The 22015-nt window shown below is 50.7% G+C and overlaps 2 long non-coding RNA genes across 3 annotated transcripts, besides 1 other annotated feature; one reads left to right on the forward strand and one right to left on the reverse strand.

The window, feature by feature from the left end:
* Positions 1 to 920: 920 nt before the first annotated feature.
* On the reverse strand, positions 921 to 2189 carry Gm33633. The gene is made up of 2 exons (XR_388119.3): positions 1840 to 2189; positions 921 to 1334 (listed from the first exon to the last, which is right to left on the reverse strand). It is a non-coding gene; the product is annotated as a predicted gene, 33633 (long non-coding RNA).
* Positions 4108 to 5144: an enhancer, noted in NCBI's record as "VISTA enhancer mm241". NCBI's record gives its function as "enhancer in: branchial arch[8/11] | heart[5/11]" and the evidence as "EXISTENCE:transgenic organism evidence [ECO:0001131][PMID:17130149]".
* Positions 6329 to 17408, forward strand: Gm42046. 2 transcript variants are annotated; one of them, XR_879267.1, is made up of 3 exons: positions 6329 to 7116; positions 7570 to 9002; positions 17291 to 17408. It is a non-coding gene; the product is annotated as a predicted gene, 42046 (long non-coding RNA). The 2 variants fall into 2 exon arrangements; XR_879268.1 differs by lacking the exon at positions 17291 to 17408 and adding an exon at positions 11250 to 13268.
* Positions 17409 to 22015: the final 4607 nt, after the last annotated feature.

The following is a 22015-nucleotide window of genomic DNA, read 5'->3' on the forward strand; positions in this document are numbered from 1 at the left end:
GACATCTATAAGACAGGGCTTGCCACTGTGAAGCCGCGACCTTCCCAGTCTTCAAACACTGCTCTGGAGGAGACAGTACCTGCGCAGCAGGGCAGTGGTTCATGACTCTAACTTCACACCACGCCCTTTCCCCTCTGGTCCTGTGTCAGGATTCAGCGAACCATTTCTGCCGAAGTCCAACCGCAATAGGTCTGGCTTCATGAGCCACCTGGGGCCGGGACCAGTTCCTTACCCTTTGCTGTTAGTGCCTAGAAACGGTCATAGGTGATGAGCAAGCTCATGGATACAGCCGTGTTTAAATAAATAGTAATACTTATTTCCAAAGGCAATCTGGCCAGGCGGGTAGCCCAGTCAATAAGGTGCTTGCTTATAATACTTATAAGCATGAGACTCTGAGTTCAAGCCCAGCACCTGTTTATAAAAACCAAACATGGTTGTGTGTGCTTGAAATCCCATTGTTTGGGAGGGAGGCAGAGGTAGGGGGATCTCTGCTGATCAGCCGATGTAGCCAGTCAGTGGATCCAGGCCAATGAGAGACCCTGTCTCAAACAATAAGATGTGAAGACGACACTGATGTTGATACTTAGACTACACACACACTCACACACACACACACACACACACACACATACACACACATACACACACATACACACACACACATACACACACATACACATACACACACATACACACACATATACACACACATACACACACATACACACATACACATACACACACATACACGCACACATACACACACACACATTCTACACAGGTGTGCATACGCACATGAGCAGGCATGTGTGCATGTACAATTGCACACACACAATTGCATACACACATGCACAATTGCATACCCATGTGCACACATAGCTGGAGGCTGGGCCTGCAGGCATGACATAGCACTGAATAACTGACTGCTGCAGCTCTCTGTATTTGTGGGTGCGCCTATGGAACCCCACTGCCAGGTGTTCAGCTCAGTTCAGAGTCTCCTGCAGCTCAGACTTTCTTGACCATGAGATCAGTTATCCTTTAGGAAAAATCCCCCAGGGGACCGTGGCCTCAGGATCTATGCCTGTCATGGTCTTTCATCTGAGCTCTGAGCATGGACATTCGGCTCCATATGGGACTCAGAGATGGGTCTGGGGACGCTCGTGTGGAAGGAGGTGTCAGGTCACAGCCCCCTGAGGCTCCTTCCTGTCCCCGAGCTGACACTGAAGAGGTCACGTTTGGTTGCGTGGGCTCTGAAGAGCAGTCATGCACCCGCCCAGCCTCAGCTCTCAGGATGACATTGGTCTTCTGCAGCTGTAAAGTGGGGAGCACATAAACTGAAAACCATAGAGAGAAGAGTGTAAGAATGGGGGAAAGACAGATAGGAAGTGCACAGGTTGGCCCCTAGGACCTCATGCCTGCTGCCTACAAGTCGGGTGGGGGTGGTCATGAGGAAGGGACAGACCAATCTCGTTGTCTAATAGGAACCCATGAGGATGTTGGAACCTGTAAGGAGGCTGGGAGCAGTCAGTCTTCCTTTACCCCAAATATTTACCAACTGACCCTAAACAGTATTCTGATTAAGCTTAGGGGAAAAGACCAACAACTTAGCATGACACAAGAAACTGGCTGAGGGTGAACGAGGCCGTTGGACACTGAAGTCTGGCCTCGGGAGGGCATGAATACCGTCTCTGAATTCACAGAGCTGGCCTTGAACCCAGTCGGGGTTTGGTGGCGTCTCCACTGACTCCCCGCTTTCTTCCCTCTCCCTCCTCCTCTCTGCCTCAGGAAAGCCGTGCACGGGATAAACACAGATGTCCTTTGCACTGTAAGTCAACTTACCATGCACATGACATCAACTAAATGCCTCTGGGTAATGGAGCAGCCTGGGGTTTTGGTTGCAACTGTGAGTGACAGGGGCCACCAGGGATGGAGTTGGGAGAGGCTGCCATCTTCAGGGTTCTGTGTGTAGAGAGAGCCTGGAAATGGACAACCAAGCTCTCCGGTGGACAGCCACCTCCAGTCACACAATGGTGGCCAGGTTTTCTTGTTCTCCCCACTTTAGTACTCTGGGGACAGAAGTACAGAAGGCTGGGACAGGGTGCGGCTTCTGAGGGCTCAACTTGTGTTTCTAAGATGGCCACCTCTTGCTTCTCTCCTGCGTTACCTTTTTCATGGGGAAGCTGGCCCCACCCCTTCTTGCATTCTCACCCCACACTGTGACATAAGCAAGCAGTGTGACAGCTGAGGTCAGCTGTCGAGTGACCAAGTGTCAACCGGGAATTCTTGGGATGTTTGTATCTGGAAGGTGGCTATTGTGCTTCCAGGAAGCGCAGAAATCACTCAGAAAGGCCACATCTTGGTGTCCTAACCTCAGAACTGTCTGAGGTGTTGATATCAACCATATACCCAGGCTCTGGTGCCAAAGACTCCTAATCTGCCATGAGTGACAGTGACCTTGATCACATGGCACTGCAATGGGTGTCAGGTATTTTCTCATGAATGTTCAGTGCTCAGGGTTCATAGGGAGGAACCTGGGCTGTACCACACCCTCAACAAACTGGGTCCTGTTCCAAGGAGCAGAGGGCATGGCCCACAGCCCCACATTCTAAATGGGGAGGCTACCATTTGTCCTACCCACCAGGGACTTCTAAGGTCAATATTGGGGTATCCAGGGTTTAGAAAGATGGGGTGCTTTGAAAAGGGTGGCAGTTTTTGCCTGGGAGTTCATTCAGCCAAGGCGTGGGTACCAGGCCCTGGGACAGACAGCAGGACACAGTGCTTTCCAGTCTTCTTAACAAACTGAGTTCGTGGCTACAGTTGCCTGCCTCTGGAGCTGGTGGGGTGAGAAGGGCAGTCACGGCTCGGCATCTGAATGAAGACGTGGGATTTAACCTGAGGGGATGGGTGAACTGGGCCAGGGAGGAAGTGCGGAATTCTTTGGTGTACGCTTGTTTGAGTGTGGCTGTGCTCACCCAACCACCTGCTTCTGGAGGCCAGAGATTGATGTCGGTGATCTCCATTAGTCTCCGGTGTTCTCCATGAGTCAGGCTCTCTCTCTCTCTCTGTCTCTCTGTCTGTCTCTCTCTCTGTCTCTCTGTCTGTCTCTCTCTCATTTCTGCTTCTAGCTCTAAAGCTATGGAAGCCAGATGGTGATGTGGCTTTCTGTGGGTCCACGGGATTAGAACTCAGGTCCTGTTGATTGTGCAGTAAGCACATTACCACTGAGCCACCTCCCTAGGCCTGGATGTTGGGCTTTTATTTTCTGCTCAGCTAAACACTCTGACATGGTGGTCCCTTGGATCAAAGCTGTTATCTGGGTTGCTTTAATGAGTGTCTCCAGAGGTCCATAAATTCTGTGTCTACAAATGTCTCATATTTGAGTCACTCTCACCCAACAAGAGGGTCATATGGAGCCACGGGTTCTAGGAACTCGCTTGTAAGCATCGACACCAACCTAGAAAATTTTGGAAAATCCAAAACTTTTCTTCAGGTACGAGGTGGCTTCGCTGGCACTCTTGTGGTCTCTATGAGCTCTGGGATTTTGCTGTTGCCTTTTTCTTGACACCACAATGCAGGATTTTCTTTTTAAAAGTGACTAGAGAGAAGGCTCAGCCACTAAAAACTACACTTACAGCCAAAAGAGCAGAAGAGCAGAAGTTGGGTTGCTAGCACCCACCGCTGTTTCCTTAGCTACCTCTACACAGACACAGACAGACAGACACAGACAGACACACACACAGAAACACACAGACACACACAGAGACACACACACAGACACATACACAGATACACACAGACACACACAGAGACACACAAAAACACATACACAGACACATAGATACACACACACATACACCCAGCCACAGACACACACAAACACACACACAGACACACAGACCTAGACCCACAGACACACATATACACATATACACAGACACACACAGATACACACATAGACACACATACACAGAGACACAGACACAAAAATACACACACACACACAGACATATACCCAGACACAGATATACACAAACACACACACACAGACACACACAGATACACATACACAGACATACACATACACACACCTCACATTTATAATTACTCCAGAGTCGATGCTTCCTTCCTCTCTGTCTTTTCTTTCCTAATTTTGGGGGAGGGGCAGGGAACGCGCCTCACAGTCCCAGCCAGTTAGCAGGTCCAGGACGTAGGAAACCATTTTCTAGTTTGGGACACATGAGCCCGGGAATTAGTGAGCATTCCAGGTCAATTAGGGAAACAGCTTGCAGTTTCCCCTAACTACTGCTGTCTGACGCACATCAAATGCAGAGCGTTGCTGTCCTATGTCAATGTCAGAGGTGAGGCCAGGCCCCTTGGTCTTGATTTCAGGCATGGCTGGCCTGCCCCACACATGCCCGGGACCAGGGGCAAAAAAACAACAGGCCTGTGTCCACAGCCCAGCAGCTCTTCCCCTGGCTCCCAGACCTCCTGCCCTACCCCAGGGGACTTGGAGACTAAAGGCTGGCTGCGTGCACGTAAGGAGACAGATAGTTGCAGTTCTCCTTCTGCCTTACTATTGGGCACAGACAGGTCACTCCTCAGAGAAGACAGAACTTTGTTTCAGCCAGAGGATGCCCTAAAACCGAGCTCCTTCCAGTGCTGCCAGGGAGAAGGAGAGCCTGCAGTACTTAACACCAACGTCAAACGTGTGACTCGCTTAGAAGTCTCCTTCCATAATGGCGATCCTGTGTCACCACCCCACCCCCACTTCCTGACACACTCAGTTCTGGCCAGATTATCTGCCATACAGTCAGACGCTCCGAAGACCTCACTTCCACACCCGCCTTATCCGACCTTCCACGGAGGGAAGCCTTTTGATTAAGCATCACTTCCTCCCGCTAGCCACTCCATCTCCACCCAGAAGTCCCAGAAGGTTATTAACTTCCACTTTCTAAAATGCTGATAAAATCCTGTAGACGTTTGAACCCTGTCCAGAGAGGGGAGCGGCCGTGGTGGATCGGGCTGTGCCCAGCACCCATCCCTGGGGCTCCGGGGGCTTGGTGGTCCTCTTTCGGCATGTGTTTCAGCCACGCACCATGAATGTGAGGTCATGGGATTATTCTACAGATATCCATCTGGCGGCCAGCTCTCCTATTCCTCTGTTGGGTGAGTGGCTGAAGTTTATCAAAGGACAGGGTGACTTTATCAAAGGACAGGGTGACTTAGTGGGGATTAAAACGAATCTTCTGGAAAGCCAGCACCAGACTGCGCATGCGTGTGGGGAGTGCGCAGATTCAGGCATTTCCCCTTCTTTTCAGGAGAGAGTGAGGCTGCTGCCAAGAGTAGGCAAAGGCCTGGCTGGCGCCAGGGGCAAGGGCAGCTGCTTTTGTTCGGAAAGAACTGTGTTCTTGGTTCTCCTTCCACAGGAGCCGGGTCACAGGAGTTCTGACCAGCAGGGAGCGCTGACCAAGACACCCTCCTGCAGTCTATGTCCACCCCCCTTGCTCTCTGCTCCCTGGGGATAGCTCTGCTGGTCCTGTCTCTACTGACATCCCATATGGCCACAGATCCTGCAGGCCTGGCAGTGGTCTTAGAGCTGTCTGCCTGTACTCCTGCTGAGATCACAGGGACTATACCACTCCCCTCTGGGACCTCTGAGTTCCGCCACTGCTCTGGGTTAGCAGCACCCCCCCACACACACACCCATCCCCAATAGTTTTCTCTGCAGCCATGAAATCCAGTGGATGGTGGGAAGGCGGCAGGTTCTAGAATGGAGGATCAGACCTTCACAGCTCTGAGCACAGAGTCAGGGCACAGACCCCAGTTCTCAATGCCTTTCTCGACAACGGGATCTTGGTAATTTCTCTGGTGAAGCTCATCTTCTGTGGCCCATGGCCCCTAGACAGAGAGCCTTCCTTGTCCCTCTCAGAGCATGGACTCTCCTGGGGGAGTGCCACCAACTCTCATCCTGTCCTACCTTGGACCAGATGAGATGTGGCAGGGACTTCCCAGCCTGAAGATCTCTGAGCCAGGACCCAGGAGGCCTCAGGACAGTAGGACAGCATCTCCACGGGATTCTGAGCATTTGGGTCACAACTTTGGCTCTGAAGGGACACTTGTAAGAGACAGCTGGCTGCAGACTCTAATCACCGAATCAAATGCATGGAAACGGAGCACCATTAAGCCCATGCTGTATCTGGGAATTGTTCCCTCCCCTCCTTTTTGAGATAGGGTCTCACTATGTAGCCATGGCTGGTCGGGAACCATCTAGATTGGGTTGACCTCAAACTCACAGAGATGGGCCAAACTGGCCTCCAGGGCTCAGAAGTGGGGGAACGGAGCCTCCAGCTCTGCTCCCACAGGCTGGGGCTTTGCAGTGGTGAGTGGTGACTCTTTTGGCCTCTTGTTTGAGCTGAAAATGGCCCTGTCCATGGAGGACCCAGGGAGCCATTATCACATGTGAGCACTTCTTCTTTGATGTTTGGGACTGGGGGACCAAGGCAAGGTCTCCACCATCCTTAGCTTCCTGAACGCTACTGAATGCCCACAGAATGGACCCTGGGTTCTGGGAAGGGTCATAGGCACCCCTACCCACACAAACCTTGTGCTGAGTTCTTGTCTTGCTAGAGGAAGCAAGGCAGGCAGACACTCTGGGCGGAGGTCTCAGGGGTCATACTGTCTGCTTGGTTCTCAGACTCAGCCCAGACAGGGGAGGAAAGGTCAGACGCGCCTGGAGCTGAGAGTCCCCAGCCGTGGGGACTGGCCATCCTGTGAGCACAGAGGCTTCTCAAGACAGTTCCAGTCCCGCTTCCGGGAGCTCCTAGGCCACACACTGTACTTCCGGGGCCTTGCTGTCTGATGACAGGAGTGATGGATGGCAAGTCCCATCGTCAAAGCACAGTCCAGGCCCAGGGGAAGAACTACAGGCCTTGGGGACACAGCCCTGTCATTGGTCCCTGTGGCTTGGGCTAGGTGTTGGGGACAGCCCCTAACCTCGAAGGATTCTAAAGGAGCAGCATTTGGAGAAGGCCAAACCTGAAGACGCGCCAAGAGTCTCTGGTGGCTGCTGAGGTACAGAGGACATCATCTTTGAGTGTTATGCTCATGTGTGTACAGGTATGTGTATATGTGTGTAACAGGTGAGTGTATATGTGTCTACAGGTGTGTGTGTGTTCATGTGTGGACACGTGTGCATGTGTGTATAGGTGTGTATATTCATGTGTGTACAGATGTGTGTATTTGCATACAGGTGTGTGTTCATGGTGTGTGCAAGTGTGTGTTCACATGTGTACATATGTATATGTTCATGTGTGTAGTTGCCTGTGTGTGTTCATGTATGTGCATGTGCCTCTGTGTGTGTTTATGTGTGTGAAGATGCCTGTGTTTGTGTTTATGTATATACAGTTACCTGTGTGTGTGTGTGCACATGCACTCGTATGTATGTGGTGGTAGAGGTGGTGGCAGAGGCCACCCTTGGCTGTCATTCTTCAAGTGCTGTACACAGGCCAGTGAGCCTCAGGGACTCTCCTGTCCCTGACTTCTCAGTGTTGACTTCCAGCTTTTTTGTAGGTTCTGAGGATGGAACTGGGGTCTTCATGCCTGCACAGCAAACACCCTTCACCTCCTGATCTTCCTCCCCAGCCCTCTCAAGGACACCATTCTGGTGGTGGCATTGATGGGGCACCCTGTGAGTTTTAACAGCGGCCCCATGAGCGAGGTTCTGCTCTCATGCCCACTGAATGAGTAAAGAAACTGAGGCATACAGAGTTTGAAGTACCTGCTAACAGTCACTGTGGAAACCTGGAGGGCTTGGTGGGATTCACAATGGCCACTCAACCTTGGTCTTGAGCAAGACACTGGGAAGAGGAGATGACTGCCTCCCGAGCATTCAACCAGCAGTGACAAGGGCTCTCTGCGGACTGCCCACTCTGTCCCTATAGCATCTCTTCAAAGCTGTATTGCTGCCTCCCTCCCCAACAGAGAGGCTAAGTGACTGGCCCAGAGTCACACAGCTAGGAAGTGGAGGAGACGGGGTTTGAATCAGGCCACCAGGCAACTGATCTGCAAATAAGTCTAGCACTCGGCCTCCCACACGTGATCCGGGGCGGGAGGAGACTGAATGGGGTGGGCTGGAATGCACCAGAACCAACTACAGGTTTCAACCATCTGGGACCTCTGCACTCCCTCTGGCCGATCCTGCATCTTTTCTCTGCCGGAGGGCTCAGCTTTCTTCCAGCTTTGGCTTCCAAACTGTTGAGAGTCTGAAAATGAAGGTTTAAACCATTGGACCTGTAGTTAGCAAACACTATCCATCAGGCGTTAGGCCTTGTGCAGTTGGTAGGCTGGGAAACACTGCGCCCCCTACAGACCCCTCCTTCTGGGGCAGGGTGTTAGTTGCGAACAAGTAGAGAGCTTCTGATTGGTCGAGACCTTGCTGCTCCGTGTGTGGGGGGCATCATTGGCCACTGGGTAGCCAATGAGCTAGCTGCTCTCCGTCAGAGCAGCCAGCTCATCAACTTGCCCTGACCCCGAGGTTCAGCTTCCTCTTCCGGGGTCTTGTTTTTATTAGCTATTTTGTGTCATTTACTAAATTATTTGTTGACTGAAAACCAGGAATTCCACAATCCACAGAAGAAAGAAAGGCAAGCCTTGGCGGACTAGGGACCGTGCCGCCTTTAGCTCAGCCTCATAGCAGTGACATTTTCCCCAAATGTTGGCTAATACAGTGAGTTCATTCGTAGCTGAACCTATGTGAGCATGCACATTTTGGGGGAGGGGGCTGTGTGACACAGTTTAAAGACGCAGTCTTGGTGTACCCTGATTTTTAAATCACTTAACAGCATTGACTGGCACTTGCAAACAACTTAGGGTTTGTGTCTGCGAAGGGGAGGAGTCTTCCCTAAACTGCAGACAGACCTGCTCGGGCCAGGGGGCGGGAAGTTCCTGGAGTTCGTGTGTGCCTTTGCTGCGACTCTGTTTCGTCCGAAGGGAACGGTTGGCAGGTATTAATATGAGGGAGAAGAAAGGAAAGATTGGGGGGGGGGGAGGCGGGAGAACCCGACAGCATGTTTTAATTGTGAGCTGGAAACTTTATAAACACAATTTACACACACAGCACGTGTAATCACGACGGTAATTATGATAAATCCGTTGTCAGCCGGGTTTGGAAGTCAGTATGAGGTAGTCGGAAATTAGTTCTCTTGCTACGCTACACAATAGCTCAATAAAAACGCAACCCGACCTCGGCCTGTCCCAGATGGAATTCCACTGGGCCAAACTCAGATGTTCGCTGTGTCGCACTTCCACACTGCCAAACGGCTTGTCAGGTCAGCGTAAACACGGCTTGAATCCATTAAGTTGCTTGTTCTCCCCCCCTCCCCCCCCCCCCCGGCCCCCTGCTAATTAGCCAGAAGTTGAACACTTCAAGCACAGCAAGTCAAGAGCTCGGCTTTGGGGTGAGGTGCCTTGGTACTAAAGCAAAGCTGGTGCCCCTTGAGGACTGTGCGGCCTTTGAGGGCCCTTGGCCTTGCTGGACAAAGTTGGAGATAGGAGGGGTGAATCAGAGGGGTGCGTGGCCTCAGCCCAGAGCTGCTCTTTCATGCAGCCCCTGGGACTCAGGCTAGAAGAAAGCCCCTTGAACAGTCACATGTCTCCTGGGGTGATGGGGACCGGCTGGGATATCATGTGTAAGGACAGGCGGCTCCCTCCTCTCACCCACAGAGCACACCCAGCAGAAACAGCATTCTGGTGACATTCTGGCTTCTTCCTCCAAATTCAGGGAGTTTAGTGGCTTTAGAGGCGGAGGACTCAGAAGATGGTGAGAGTCTTAAGGACTAGCACATCTGACTCTCGCCTGTGCTAAAAGGAAGAGTGGAGAGCTGTGGGGACGGAGGACACGTGAGCAAAGGAGACTCTGGAGACTCCTCCTCCTCCTCCTCCTCCGGGTGGGTCCTCTCCCTCCTCCTCTGGGTGGATGCTCCCCCTCTGCCTCCTCCTCTGGGTGGGTGCTCCCCCCTCTCTGGAAGCATGTTCCTGACCTCATGCTAAACCTAGAGGGGTCCACAGATCAGGGTCCCATGCCCCTGTTTATTGCCAAAGGACCTGAGGCAGGGGAAGACCTTGCCTAATCATGGGTAATGAGGAGTTAGTGGGGTTTTAGATCTCTTCTAGGACACTCAGGCCTGCCCTCTTCCCTTATGGGTGAGTTCTTAAAGGAGTCAGACTGGAAGACCTGGAAGAGTGACTCCCCAATTTTATTTATTTATTTATTTATTTGGCATGACCTCCTAAGCCGTCATTTTATTTGGCTCTGCAGGTGGCACAGTAGGCAAGCTGGCCTCTAGCTTCCCTTTGTAACTCTGATCAGCAGAAGCGCCAGTCCCAGCAGAGAACTACATTTCCCAGCATTCTCTCTGAGCTGGGAGGTGCGATAATGGGGAGGAAGTCTGGCCTCTAGATAGGATGCTGTGTGGCTGGTCTGGAGTGTGCTTTAAGTGCGAAGGAACTCATTTCCTCTTCCTTCCTGTCTCACTCCAGAGGCTGTGAGCCAGATGAGGGTCACCACATCCCCACCTGGGAAGCAGAAAAGATGGGGCAGCTGGGAGCCTGGATGACCCCTGGTCACCTCTGGGCAGTCACTGGAGGAGGAATGAGGTCCTATTTTTGGAGGGACACTATACTTCCTGTCTCTTGGTTACAGTATGTGCCATACCAGCTATGCCCAGGTTCCTCAGGCATTCACAAGTGTACATACGTGCAGTCATAGGTTTGGACACACCAATATGTTCATGCATATGTATTTACCACAGGTGTCTTATGCACAGTCTTGTGTGCAGCCACACATATCATCCGTGAACAGATGTAGATCAGCTCAGGTGTCTCAGAGGTTTTGCGATCCAGAGCGATCCTTTCTCCTTCAAGCTGTTCTCTCAGGCGCTTGTGGGCAGAGCTACCCAAAAGAACTAACGCCGTGCTCAACTGGAGTGGCCATCCAGGGTGCCTGGGCTCTCCTCCTCCTGCTTGGGTGCTGGAACACGTGGGTGGTTTTAAGATACAGGGAGGTGAAGGGCTAACCCTTCCAGCTGTGAGTCTGACAGTTCTGGAAAACCACCTCTGCACAGTCTATTTTAATGGATCTAGGACAAGTCCCCATTTGAAAGGGGGATGTGTCAGTGCCAGGAGTGGCCTCTGGTCTGCTAGGTGCTTTTGAGGTCTGAACTCTAATGAAGCAGCCTCTTTCATTCCCTCAGCTTCCTGGACAGGCTGTGCCAGGAGTGTGTCCTTGTGAATGGAAGGTCTCTTACTGACCGGTAACTCTGGGTACCCAGAAGGTCCCCGAGACCCCTTCTCCGCAGAACACAAGAGGCTCTTCATGGTCTGTCATTCGCTCCTCCAGTTGTGTGGTCCAAGATGGCAGCCACCTCAGGATATTTAAACTTAAGCGAATAAAGACAATACTGAAATGGCAGTCCTCTTTCTGCATATTGTGTGGGTGTGTACACACACACATACATGCCTGCAAGTATCAAAATCCTCTGGGGCTAGAGTTACAGGTCACTGGGAGGCACCGGACACGGTGCTGTGTTTTCTTTCGGGGAAGGGAGAAGAAGGAAAGTGTCTGCTTCATGCTCCATACAGATGTGACTGCTTGGAAACACTCTTGCCCTGAAACCCAGGCTTCCCCGGAACTCACGGCAATCCTCCTGCCTCACCATAAGATACATTTCCTTTTTGCCACGCTCGCCTGTCAGTTGATTGAATGGTATGTGACCTGTACCACTGAGGGTCACCAGGTTGTTAGTTCCCTCAGGCTCCCCAACATCTTTCATTCCCCAAAGCCGTGAGTAGCTGTCTGCGACCACACTAGGCATCTCAGGTGGAAAGCTGAGACTCCTTCCTGACCCCCTAAGGGGTCTGCACGTGTGGGGGTGGGTTTGAGTATGCATGAAAGTTCAAGGTGCCTTCCCGGGCTCTTTTTAACCTCACCTTTTGAGACAGGGTCTCTCACTGAACCTGAAGCTCATGGATTTGGCTAGACTGGCTGGCCAGTGAGCTCCAGAGGTGTCATTCCCCTGCCTGAGTGTGCGGCCATTTTTGAGGTCCAAGTGGTGTCTGCCATAAGGCTAGGGAAACTGGCTGTTCCTTTTGATTATTTTAAAAGTCAAGCAATGTATGGGGACTCCCCATCTCAGTTTCTGACGTCACTATAAGATGAGGAAGGAAATCAGGTCACCCACAAAAATGCTTTTAAATGAGATCACCATTTGGTCAAACAGAAAAAATGGTCAAACATGCTACCCAAGTGACAGTGGACACTTCCCCTCGTCCTAAGCAGCCCCCATACACTGTGGGGACAAAGAACAGTACAGCCAATGTTCTGAGCTCCAGACTGCCAAGACAGGACACTGGGTCTCTCCCAGCCTCAGTTTCCTCATTGAAAAAAAAAGCTTATTTGCCATCCCTTGTCCACCTACTATGGCTGATGTGACCCCTGTCCACCTATTATGACTGATGTGACCCCTTGGTGCTGCACGCTGTGGGAAAGCAGCAGAGAGCCTCAGTGTGTCTGTCCCTAGAATTCTGGAGGTCCCCAGATCTTAACCATGTCATCTGGGCTGAATAGAGCAGCTTGGGGACCATCTTCCTGCCTGTGGAGGCTGGAGGGGCTGAGATGATCCTAGCTATACTGAGAGCCCAGCAGGGTCAGAACTCTCAGCAGCCGCTCCTTCTCATCCTGTGTGAGCTAGACTCTGCCACCTGGTTCCCCGAGATGTCCTAACAACACCACATACCAGGAAGACTCTTGAGACTGCTTCCTAGTGTGGGGAAACTGAGGCACAGTGACAGGAATGGCCTCTCCAGCACTGTAAAACCGAGCCCTGAGCCTAGCTGGAAATGGGCTTCCTACCAGCTTGGGTAACATGGAGGGGCTGGCACGGGCAGGGCTGGCCCCTTCTTTGAGGGCAGTAGAGGTTTATTTGTATACATCTATTTGTGTAAATATAAACTATTCACAATCATGGGTGTGGCATTTTCAGGCATGTATAGAATGTGTTTGGATTTTAGTGACTCCATTTCCCCCTCTACTTTCTCTCTCTCTCTCTCTCTCTCTCTCTCTCTCTCTCTCTCTCTCTCTCTCTCTCTCTGTGTGTGTGTGTGTGTATGTGTGTGTATGTCCCAGTAGTTTACTGAAAGTTGCTTAGGTGGTGGATGAGAGGCTCTTTATAGGACTTGCACACTTGGTCAGTGGTGTAGAGAAAGGACAACTAACTGGGCAGTGATGGTGTACACCCTTTAATCCCAGCGCTCAGGAAGCAGAGGCAGCCAGATGTTTGTGAGTTCAAGTCCAACCTGGTCTACGAGCTCCAGGACAGCCAGGGCTACAGAGGATCTCTGTCTTGAAAGAAAGAAAGAGAGAGAGAGAGAGAGAGAGAGAGAGAGAGAGAGAGAGAGAGAGAGAAGGAGAGAGAGGGAGGGAGGGAGGGAGGGAGGGAGGGAGGGAGGGAGGAAGGAAAGAAGGAAGGAAAGAAGGAAGGAAGGAAGGAAGGAAGGAAGGAAGGAAGGAAGGAAGGAAGGAAGGAAGGAAGAAAAAACAGAAAGGAAGGCAGGACAGGGTGGCTGTCAACAAGACAGCCACCCAGCTTGGAAGCCTCTCGCTCCACTAACACTCTTTTGCAGGAGTGCCCTTGAATGCCTGGGAGTTCTAGCTGCAATGTGCGCCAGTTTTTCACCCTCTCAGCTTGAGATGTGCCATTTCTTCACCTTCTTAACCAGCAAACACTGAGGCAGATGAACCTCCAAGAAGAAACTCACCCTAGCACCAAGGCAGGGGCAAGTGGGAGCTGAGGGCACAAGGCAGGCAGAAGGCAGCTAGCTCTCTCTGAGGTCACAGTGGACTCTGAGGAAACTTTCTAATTACAGCTAGAAAATGCTTGCATCGCTACACAGTTGACTGGATGGCTCTGTCTACTGAAACCCATTTAATATATACACACACACACAGGCGCACACATACATACATACATACATACATATATACATACAAATACATATTCATATATACACATACATATATTTATGCATATATACATAATACACATTTACACATACATACACATAAATAAGCACACATACATATACATATACATACATTTTCATACATGCAAACATTTATTCATACATATAGATACATACAACACATACATACTCATATACACACATGCACATACATATATACATATGTACACACACACACACATATATATATATATATATATATATATTTATCCATACAATATATTATACACACACACACACACACACATACATATATATATGTATATATATATAATATATATGTAAAACACTGGGTTTATTTCAAGTTGAAACAAAACTCAGTAAATATTTTTGTACTCTCTTTTTACCCAGCCCCAAATAAAACCTAACGAGCTGGATGTTGAGTTAGCCCTCTGATTTTCCCCCTCTGTAGACAAGCGAGATAAAAGACAAAGAGTTTCTTATTTGGGGTTCATAAAACATTCCGCGTTTATGGGTTCATTTTTCTGAAATGCAGATCAAAGCCAGGCTGTGAAACTTTACTGTCCCACTGCTGGCGGGACTGTTGACTCAATGAATACTTCAAAAAATCCTTCCCACAACCCCCTCTGACCACCTCACTGGAAAAGGGGGGGGGGGCAGACATTTGAATCTGAAATATTCAGGAGGAAGATTGACAGCTTAGACTGGGGGGAGCTAAAACAACATTTTTCTGGGCCGCAATTAAAAGAATTAACCTTACGCATGGCGAGCCCCCCTCCCCCAGCAGCCCCCTCATGTGCTGCTTCTTTGTGTCCCTTTGGCGACTTGGGTCCTTAATGGTCCCCTGCTCTCCGTCCCCTACCCACGCACACTCCCTCGATGGCTCCACGGTCTTTGTTTATATTAATTCCCAAAGAACTAAGTTTCATTTCATTTTATTTGGGAGGGAAACCCAGCAGAGAGGGGTTCAGGAGACCCGCATGCTTCCGTAATTGCCTGGGGTTATGCGTGTATTTCAGGCTGACAGCTAAGATAAAAAGCCCCTTGTGGGCTCATGTGGGGAGTCATTTTTCAATGCTGTGTGTGGGAAATTGAGCGTGGATGGTAACGGGGAGGCTGGGGAGAGCGAGGTGGTGGGGGCTGCAGGGAGAGGCCCCTGCAGTTGTGTTCAGCCATCCTGAGTTTCCTTAGCGGGCTGCGCCAGGCTGGAAACCCGGGATGGAAGTGGGCTGGAGGAGGCCTGGCCACTGTTTATCTCTAATTTTGTGTTTTTTAAAATTGCTCTAATTTTCTTTTTCCACCCACTTGGATAATTCTTGTGTTCAGTGGTGGTGGGAACCAACCCAGGACAGAATACTACAAGCTGTTCCCACAACAACTGTGGCCGTAGCCCAAGCCACACCAGGGATGCGTCATGAGGAAAGCCAGTGGCTCCAGGGACACACTGGGTTCCTCCTTGCTCTGTGGATGGGGGAATCTGCTATGCGGAAATGTCGCAACATTTTGCCTTTATATTCCCCATCTGTGTAATAGGCCCATTCTGTCCAGCCCCTTCTTACAGCTCTAAAATTCTCTGCAAGGATTTGCAGTATGGAATGGCTCTCCCGGCGACCTTCATAGACTTCCTCCCTGGAGGACAAAGGCCGTGTGATCTGGCATCTAAACTCCTCCCGCTCTGCAGAGCTGGTCCCAGATGGCTTTTAGTTTGGGGAAAATTACAGGAAGTGCTCAGAGCGGTGGTTCTCAAACACTGTGGTCCCAGGCAGGGTCCCTTTAATAATTTTCAAGATTATCAAGGACTGAGGAGACAGCTCAGGCAGTTAAGTGCTCGGCTGGAGACCAGAGAGACCTGAGTTTGATCACAGAGCCCATATAAAAAGCTGGGTATGGTAGTGTATGCTCTCCCAGCACTGTGAAGATGGAACTTTCCTGGGACTTCAAGGCCAGACAGCCTAGGCTGACAGCAGGGTCCCAGTCAGGGAGAGACCTCATCTTATGGAACAAGGGGACAGTGGCCGCATCGGCGGGGGAGATGGCTCACTGCTTAAGAACTGGAGTTTGGGTAATGTTCTGAAACAAACAAAATATGGAGGAAAGAATTCCTTCACCTCACAGCTCACCTCTGTGTTTGGCGAAAAAAGCGACAGCTCAGGTTTTACACTGTGACGTTGTCAACCAATGGCTGCAGAATTTGCTTGAGAGCCACCACTCTGAAACCCAACATGTGGCACGTCCCCTCTCCCTCCCTGCCCCTACCACATGTGTGTGTGAGAGAGATGTGCCTGTTCACACGCATAAGCTTGCCCATCTCTGTGTGTCCCTGTCTGTGTATGTGCACTGGAGGAGTCCCATGGGGCCCCAAGGTAACACAGAGTGTCTTCCTCCATCACAGCGCTCTTTCCTGATGCAGGGTCTCTCTCTGAGCCTGGCTTTCTGACTTGGATAGTCAAGCTAGCCAGCCTGTTTTATAGATCCCATCTCTGCCTCCTACACACTTGAATTACAGGAGGGAAGCCATGCTCACCCTGCCTTTACTGGGTTCTGGCATCCAAACTTTGGTCTTATCTCCCCAGCCCGTGTGGCACTTTCCCAGTGGCCAAGACTGAAGCCTGAAATCACTACCCCGAGTTTTTCTACTTGGTTACATGAGCTGTCTAGAGTGGGTCTCCCACCAGCAGATGGTTTGCTAATGTCCGTTCTGGTCATCAGGCAAATATCTTGTCCTGGGCTCTTGGCCCCTTAGGACTCTCACATGTCTGATAGCATGGTGTTTAAAGAATTATGTTAATTAAATTGCTACCAAGTCCTTCCTCAACAAAAACTCCAGCAACTGGGTTTTTTTGTCATTTTTTTATTCATATTTTTATTTTCAAGTGTGTGTATATGTGTATGTATATGCATATCTGTACAGTGCACAAGAAGCCAGAGGAGGGCATTAGATGCCCTGGGGCTCAAATCATAGGCAGCTGTGGGCAGGTGGGACCTGGGTGAAGGAAAGCCTGATTCAGGAGACAGCGGACTTCCAAGTTCCAGCCCTTCCCTTGAATGAAGAAAGTGGGTTCTGGAGAACAAGGTGGTGGGTGCATCCTGAGCTCCTATGTGCTGGATGATTTCACGTCCTCAGCTCATGTGTGTTGAATGATTTCACATGTTGAGCTCATGTGTGTCGGATGATTTGGAGTCCTCAGCTCATGTGTGTCGGGTGATTTCATTCAGTTACCTCTATTCCTTTCTGTTCTTCTTTCTTTTGCAGGGCTGGGGATCGAACCCAGGACCTTGGATGTACAAAGCAAGCAACATAGTGTTATTGGCCCGAGCACAGGGGCATATTCTCTCTCTTTTCGTTCCCCCTCTCCCCTCCCTCTCCACCCACCAGTGAGACAGGGTTTCTCTGTGTAGCCCTGGCTGTCCTGAAGCTTGCTATGTAGACCATGCTAGCCTCGAACTCAGAAATCCTCCAGCCTGTGCCTCCTTAGTGCTGGGATTAAAGGCGTGTGTCACCATCACCCAGCCTGTATTTTCTACCACGTGTATTTCTTTTTGCTTCTGGAAGAAGATCTGTGGGATTTGACTGTTGGGTAAGAAAGCTCCCATCAGTGCAGACACACTCCTTAGGGCCTTCTGTCTGAGTTACTTTTCTATTGCTGTGACCAAAGGAACTTGTAGAAGAATGGATTTATTGGGGGGCTTGCAGCTTCAGAGTGTGTGTCCGTGACTAGGATCGTGGAGAGCTTGGTAGCAGGCCGGCAGGCATGGCGCTGGAGCAGCTGAGAGCTTACATGCGATCGATAGGCAGGAAGAGAACACAGTTCACTGGGAGTGGTGTGGGCTCCTAGAGGCTCCAAGCCCATCTCCAGCGACACATCTCTTCTAACAAGGCCATACTTGGGAATCCTTCCCAAAGAGTGCCGCCAACTGGGGATCAAGTATTCAAATATATGAGCCGGTGGGAGCCATTCTCAGTCATACGCCACGGGGCCCCTCTCCAGGTCTGGATGCTGCCTACACCTTGTCTGCTGTTCTTTTACTGGACTGTCAGGTCCTCGTTGATGGTCAGAAGTGTCAGATGAGAGAGGTAGGGAGATAGACAGACAGACAGACAGACAGACAGACAGGCAGGCAGGCAAGCAGGCAGGCAGGCACTCTTTTGCCTTTAATTCAGTCTTGCTCCCAGCCTCTGTAACAGCAAATACCCACATTCAGGTGATGCCCTGTGAAAATACCCTCACGGCTACACCCACGTACGTGCCTTACTAATTCCCTAGAGCAGTGGTTCTCAGCCTTCTTGATGCTGCCATCCTTTAATATAGTTGCTCATGTTGTGGTGACCTCCAAACATAAAATCATTTTCATTGCTACTTCATAACTGCCATATTGCTACTGTTATGAATCCCAATGTAAATATCTGGTATGCAGGACATCTGATATGAGACTCTGGGAAGGGGTCAGTCAGGTGGCTTTTGAATCAGGGTGTATGTCACATGTTGGCTCCTCCTCTTGTCTCTCTTAAGAAGGGCGCCAAGCCGCTGGTCCAGCCTGTCCACACGTTGGCCTGCATCGCCACATTGCAGTTTGCACAGGAGACAACCTGACAGGCCAGCTGTCATCTAGCTCATTAGAAAGGGGCGATGCTTTCCTCCGCAGAACTGTGGGGAGGTCTGAGCTGTGGAAACAGGTGGGCGTGGCAGTTGTTGTGACCAAAGCAAGAGTGACTTCCTCACTGGACCTCCTGGGAGCTTCATGTGAAACAGAACTTTACTGACTCCATGCCTCATGTGTGGGGAGCCATCTCAGCTTGTTGGGTGCTGTGAGCCTCTCTCGGACATGGAAGAGCATGACCTGCAGCTCTCGGAATCCTCTGAATTTGCCTGACCACAGCTTCTCTGCTGCGGCCAGAGAGGATCTGTTGTCCCTGAGTGCTTTGTGTTTCTCTACTTTCTAGATTTCACCTCAGAGAACTCCAGCAGGACAAAGAGCAATGCTAAGAATCTCTGGGAGTAAACAAGGCTCCAACTTGCACTTACACACTTGCACACACACACACACACACAACTGTCGTTAAACACAATTGCTCTGCAGAGTGGAGGAAACCAACGTCTCACACCGGGACGGTGCACAATGCAGACTGCATGTTGACTTGTAGGGCTGAGTGCAGAAGTGTGAACCCGTTTGAGTGTGAATGTGGGTGTGTGAGAGTGGGATGTGCCTGCCTGTTTGTGAGTGTGTGACTGTGGGTGTTGGGGTGCACATTTGTGACCCTAGTCCTCGGAGATGCTCAGACAGGACTCCAGGGCTCGCTGGCCAGCCAGATTAGCAGACTTGATATGCTTCAGGTTAAATGAGATCATTTCCAAAAGGGAAGAAAGAGAATAAGGGAGCCAGTCAGACAGACAGACAGACAGACAGACACACACACACACACACACCATAGTCAGTCAGTCACACACACATACATACACACACACACCAACACACCACAGTCAATTACATACACATACTACAGTCAGACAGACAGATAGACAGGCAGACACACACACCATAGTGAGTCAGTCATACACACACATACATACACACACAGCAACACATCACAGTCAGTCACATACACATACCACAGTCAGTCAGTCAGACAGACAGCAGACAGACAGACACACACACACACACCATAGTCAGTCAGTCACACACACACACACACACACACACACATACACAACACACACCAACACACCACACCCAGTCTCACACACACACACACACACACACACACACACACACATACACACACACACCACGAGTTATTGTTACTGTGTGCTGACTCTTGTCTCCACAGCACGGGAAGCTCTCATCAGGGCCTCACCCTTACAACCCACAGAGACACCTTAGAACATCCACTGGGGTTTAATGCATATAGGACACTCCTTGGAAAGAGCAGATGAAGGACACAGACCAAACTGTGCTCTAAGCGACCGGCCACAGACTCACGGATCTCAAAAATTGTTTGAAAGAAGTACTAAACTGAGCAAGTACCCAACTTTACCTTCCCCCAATGTCACCACATCAGACCATCATGGAAAGAGCCAAGGAGCGGGATTTCAACACCAGAGGCCAGTGACGCCCACAGTCACCACATATGGAGTAGTTTGCTTCATTTAAAATGTATCCCAAAGGAGACAATGGCTGTAGTTCAGAACTCTGCCTGCAGAGGCCTGGCATGTGTGGTTGGGGTGACAAATGCATTTTGGTGAAGGGCAGGGGAAGAAGCTGACATGGGACAGAGAGGCTGGGGCCACTCTGTGACTCTTGGCAACTGTCCTCCTGTCCCAGACACTTCTGTAGATGATGATTAGGTCCGAATAAAACAAGAACCAAAACTTACGCAGAGTGCCATGGCCTGAGAGCCAAGTGGGGACAATGTAGTAGGACTGGCCATGTTTCCCACTGGCATGGCTGTGCTTTCTTAACACGAGCTAGGTTCACTTGAGAAGAGAGAACCAAAACTTACACAGACAAATGTGTCCATCCAATCTGCATGTAGGCAAAACCGTGTGACGTTTTCTTGATTAATGATTGACATGCCCACTGAGGTGGCACTGAGAGGAAGCTAGCAAGCATTGTTCCTCTATGGATTCTACTTCAGTTGCTGCCTCGACTGCCCTCCATGGTAGACTATAAACTGTAAGCTGAGCTGAATCCTTTCCTCCCAATGTTGCTCTTGGTCATTGAGATGGTTTGAATGAGAACGGTCCCCATAGTCTCACATATTTAAATGCTTGGTCCCCAGTTGGTGGAACTGTTTGGGAAGGATTAGGAGGTGTGGCCTCATTGGAGGAGGTGTGTCACCAGGAGAGGGCCTTGAGGTTTCAAAGGCCCACACTAGGCCCTGGGTGCTCTCTCTGCCCCGGGCTTGCAGATAAGGGTGTAAGAACTCAGCTACTGCTCCAGAGCCATGCGTGCCTGCTGCTGTGTTCCCCACCATGATGGCCATGAACTCACCCTCTGAGACTGTAAGCCCCCAGTAAACTCTCTTTTGTAAGTTGCCCTGGTCACGGTGTCTTTTCACAGCAATAGACAAGTAACTAAAGCAGTCATGGTGTTAATCTCAGCAATGGAAAACAACCCAGGAGACCCACCATGTCTTGTTTCATGGCCTGGGACTCCATCCCTCCTCAGCTAACTGACTCGTCCTCACTGGAATTGGGAAATGTTCTTTTATAGGCATCCCCCAAACCCACCACCATAGGGGCAGGCTACCTCCCATCCCAGGTGTCTCCTCCAAGGGACCTGGCATATTGGGCTCTCAGAGACCTTCCAAGCTAAGTCCCATCTCCATTCACAGCCTCAAGCTGTGATGTATGCAGAGGCCCGGGCTCTCAAGGTGGCTTTTGTACCTTGTTTACTTGGGGAAAACACAGAACTCATGAGAGTCCTGAACCAAGGCCAGGCAGCCACTCTCTGGCGGGCGCTCCAGCTGATTTCCTGTCGCGTACTGGTTTCCCGGCCAGGGCCATGTGGGAAAACCAGGAGGTGAACTCACACCCACGTCCCCCTCGACGCTGTGACCTCAGTTCCGTGGCAAGAAGCATTGGGGCCACTCTGACCTCTTTCTGTTTTGGACACTGCTGGCTGCTCCCTGGCTGGCCTGTTCTCTGAGCTCTGGCAGTGTGGGCTGGCAGGCGCCAGGTTTGGGCAGAACACAAAAAGTCCTAGGGGAAAGTGCAGGAAGGGACAGAAGCCAGGCCTGCCTGTGTTGTGTCTCAGTGCAGGGGCTCTTGAAGGCGGAGGGCCGGAAATGCAGGGCTGACTCAGCAGGCAGGACCCGGCTCCTGAGTCACCACCACACAAACCCACCTTGGCTGGAGTAGAGGAAGCCACAGAGGGTGAGGGCAGGGTTAATGAGAGAACAGGAAGTGGTTAAGGACTGCTGAGAAGGAAACACTCCCAACCCAGTGCACTTTGGGGGAAGATGCCCTGGAGGGGGGAG

Source organism: Mus musculus, chromosome 8 (assembly GCF_000001635.26).
Source record: "Mus musculus strain C57BL/6J chromosome 8, GRCm38.p6 C57BL/6J".
Lineage (NCBI taxonomy): Eukaryota > Metazoa > Chordata > Mammalia > Rodentia > Muridae > Mus > Mus musculus.